We start from the raw sequence: 3,209 nt of genomic DNA, 5'->3' as shown, positions 1-3,209 counted from the left end.
TGAGTGGTATGGACAATTTAACATATTAATTTTTCCCATCCATAAACCTGGAATGTATTTCCATTTATTTGTGTATTCCTCAGTTTTCCTTTATCAATATCTTATAGTTGTCAGTGTAGAGATTTTTCACTTCCTTGGTTAACTTTAATCCTGTGTATTTTATTCTTTTTGATGCAATTGTAATAGGATTATTTTCTTTTTTTTTCTTTCACAGGAATACACCAATGCAGTCCCCCCACTACAACAAATTATGCAGTCCAGTTTCCCACATTTGGAGAAATCGCAGGGGCCAGCATATCTGGAGTGCAATAGATGAGCCTTGTCCTAGGGAAACCACCTTCATGACCATGGTATCCCCGCTGCCAGGTAAGTATGTCATTGTTTTCTTAATTTCACATTCTGATAATAACTTATCAGTGTAGGGTAATGCAATCACTTTTGTATAGTTTTGAATCTTGCAACTTTACTGACTTTGTGTATTAGTTCTGACAGTTTTAGTGGAGTCTTTAGTATTTGCTATAGTAATATGTCACCAGTAGATAGAGACTATGTTGCTTCTTCCTTTCCAGTTTGGATGCCCTTTATTTCTTTTTCTTGCCTAATTTATCTAGTTAGGCATTCTAACATGATGTTGAAGACAAGTGGCAAGAGTAGGCACTTATTCTTGATCTCAGAGGAAAAGCTTTTACCTTTTTATTGTTGGGTATAATATTAACTGTAATCTTGTCATTAATGGCCTATATTTTATTGTGGTACATTTCCTCTATACTTTGTTCATAGATTTGTCATAAAGTCAGTGTTGAATTTTGTCAAGCGCTTTTTATTCAACTATTAAGATGGTTGTATAATTTTATCCTTCATTCTGTTAATGTAGTATATCACATTGATTGGTTTGCCTTTGTTGAGCCACCCTTGCATTCCTGGAATGAATCCCATTTGATCATGGTAAACAATCCTTTTAATGTATTACTGAATTTGCTTCACTAATTGTTGTCCAGGATTCTTGCATGTGTACTCATCAGGGATACTGGCCTGTATGTTTTTGTTTTTTTTTTTTTTTCTTGTTGGCATTATTATCTGACTTGGCATTATGATAATGCTGGCCTTGTAAGAGTTTGGAAGGGTTTCCTCCTTTTCTATTTTTGCAAGAATTTGAGAAGTATAGGTATTAAATCTTATTAAAATGTTTGGTAAAATTTACAAGTGATACAGTCATGCCCTGACTTTGTTTATTGGGAGGTTTTTGGTTCTGATTCAACATGCATAGTGAACTTTCTGTTTAGATTTTGTTTCTTCATGTTTCAGTTGGTAGGTTTTATGTTTCTATGGATTTATCCATTTGTTTTAGGTTGTCCATTTTGTTGGTATATAATTATTCATAGTAGTCTTTTTTGATTCTTTGTATTTCTTAGTCTTTTTTGATCCTTTGTATTAAGTGTAATATCACCTCATTAATTTTTTTTTTTGTAGTTTTCTGGGATTTTCTAAGTGATTTTTGATAAGATTTCAATCTTCTTAAATTTGTGAAGATTTGCTTTATTGACTTATATGATATATTGTGGGGGATTTTCCATAAGCACTTGAGAAGAATGTGTATTCCATTGCTTTTAGATGGAATGTTATTACATATCTGTTAAATGCATCTGTTCTAATGTGTCATTTAAGGCTGATGTTTCCTTATTGTTACTCTATCTGGATGATCCATCCACAGATACAAGTCAGGTAGCATGAAGGTGAAGGTGAAGTTCCTCAGTCGTGTCTGACTCTTTGTGACCCTGTGGACTATATCCTACCAGGCTCCTCCATCCATGGGATTCTCCAGGCAAGAATACTGGAGTGGGTTGCCATTTCCTTCTCCAGGGGATCTTCCTGACCCAAGGATTGAACCCAGGTCTCCTGCATTGGAGGCAGATGCTTTAACCTCTGAGCCACTAGCCCCCTATTATTATTATATTGATGTGTGTTTCTCCCTTTGAAGTGAAAAAATGAAAATGAAAATCACTCAGTTGTGTCTGACTCTGCATTCCCATGGACTGTGAGCCCACCATACTCCTCTGTCCTTGGAATTCTCCAGGCAATAATACTAGAGTGGGTAGTCATTCCCTTCTCCAGGGTATCTTCCTGACCAAGGAATTGAATCCAGGTCTCCTTCATTGTAGGCAGATTCTTTACCATTTGAGCCATGACATCTGTCAATATTTGCTTTATATATTTAGGTGCTCCTAAATTGGATGCATAAATATTTACAAACATTACATCCTCTTGTAGGATTGACCCCTTTATCATTATGTCATTACTTTCTTTTCTTATTAAAGTCTTTGTCTTAAAGCCTATTTTGTCTGATAATACTATAGCTACCCCAACTATCTTTGGGCTTGTATTTGCATATAATATCTTTCTGTCCCTCTACTTTTAGCCTGTGTGTGCCCTTACATCTGAAGTGAGTTTCTTGTAGGCAACATACAGGTAGGTCTAATTTCTTGCTCAGTCAGTCATTCTACATATTTTGACTGGAGAGTTTAGTCCATTAACATTGGAAGTCATTATTTATAGATGTGTATTTTTGGCCTTTTTGTTCATTGCTTTCTGGCTGTTTTTAGTTCCTGTCTATTCCCTCTCTTGCTCACTTCCTTTGTGGTTTGATGACTTTCTCTTTGGGTATGTTTAGATTCCCTCTTCTTTATCTGTGAGTATCTACTACCGGTTTTTACTTTATGGTTACCATGAGACTTTCCAATAATATGTGTATTTATAACAGTCAATTTTAACTTGATACCTTAAGTTTGAGCAGATTCTGAGCCTCCTTCTCCCACCTATGTTTTATGTTTGTGACATCACAATTTACATATTTTGTCATGATTAATCCCTTAACATATTATTGTAAGTTATTTTTACTACTTTACCTTTTTCACATTCATTCTAGCTTTATACATGATTCATCTGTTACCTTTTATCAGGGATATTCGTATTTGTGTATGTTTTTCTGATACTAACTTGTGTCTTCTTTTTAACTTAAAAAAGTTCCTTTAACATTTCTTGTAAGGCAAGTTTAGTGGTGACAAATTCCTTTACTTTTTGCTTGTCTGGAAAAGTCTTTATCTTGCCTTAATTATGAATATACTTTGCCAGGTATAGTACTCTTGGTTGGAATATTTTTTCTTCCAACACTTAGAATTTATTGTGCCATACCTCTGGCCCACAAAATTCCT

The 3,209-nt window shown here is 34.7% G+C and overlaps 1 non-coding gene across 1 annotated transcript; it reads right to left on the bottom strand.

The window, feature by feature from the left end:
• Positions 1-209: 209 nt before the first annotated feature.
• On the bottom strand, positions 210-374 carry LOC120871649. The gene has a single exon (XR_005723077.1). It is a non-coding gene; the product is annotated as a U1 spliceosomal RNA (small nuclear RNA).
• Between the last annotated feature and the right edge of the window lie 2,835 nt (positions 375-3,209).

Source organism: Oryx dammah, unplaced genomic scaffold, assembly GCF_014754425.2.
Source record: "Oryx dammah isolate SB20612 unplaced genomic scaffold, SCBI_Odam_1.1 HiC_scaffold_12, whole genome shotgun sequence".
Classification (NCBI taxonomy): domain Eukaryota; kingdom Metazoa; phylum Chordata; class Mammalia; order Artiodactyla; family Bovidae; genus Oryx; species Oryx dammah.
The sequence above is the reverse complement of the archived record's forward strand: the minus strand, read 5'-3'. Positions and strand labels throughout refer to the sequence as shown.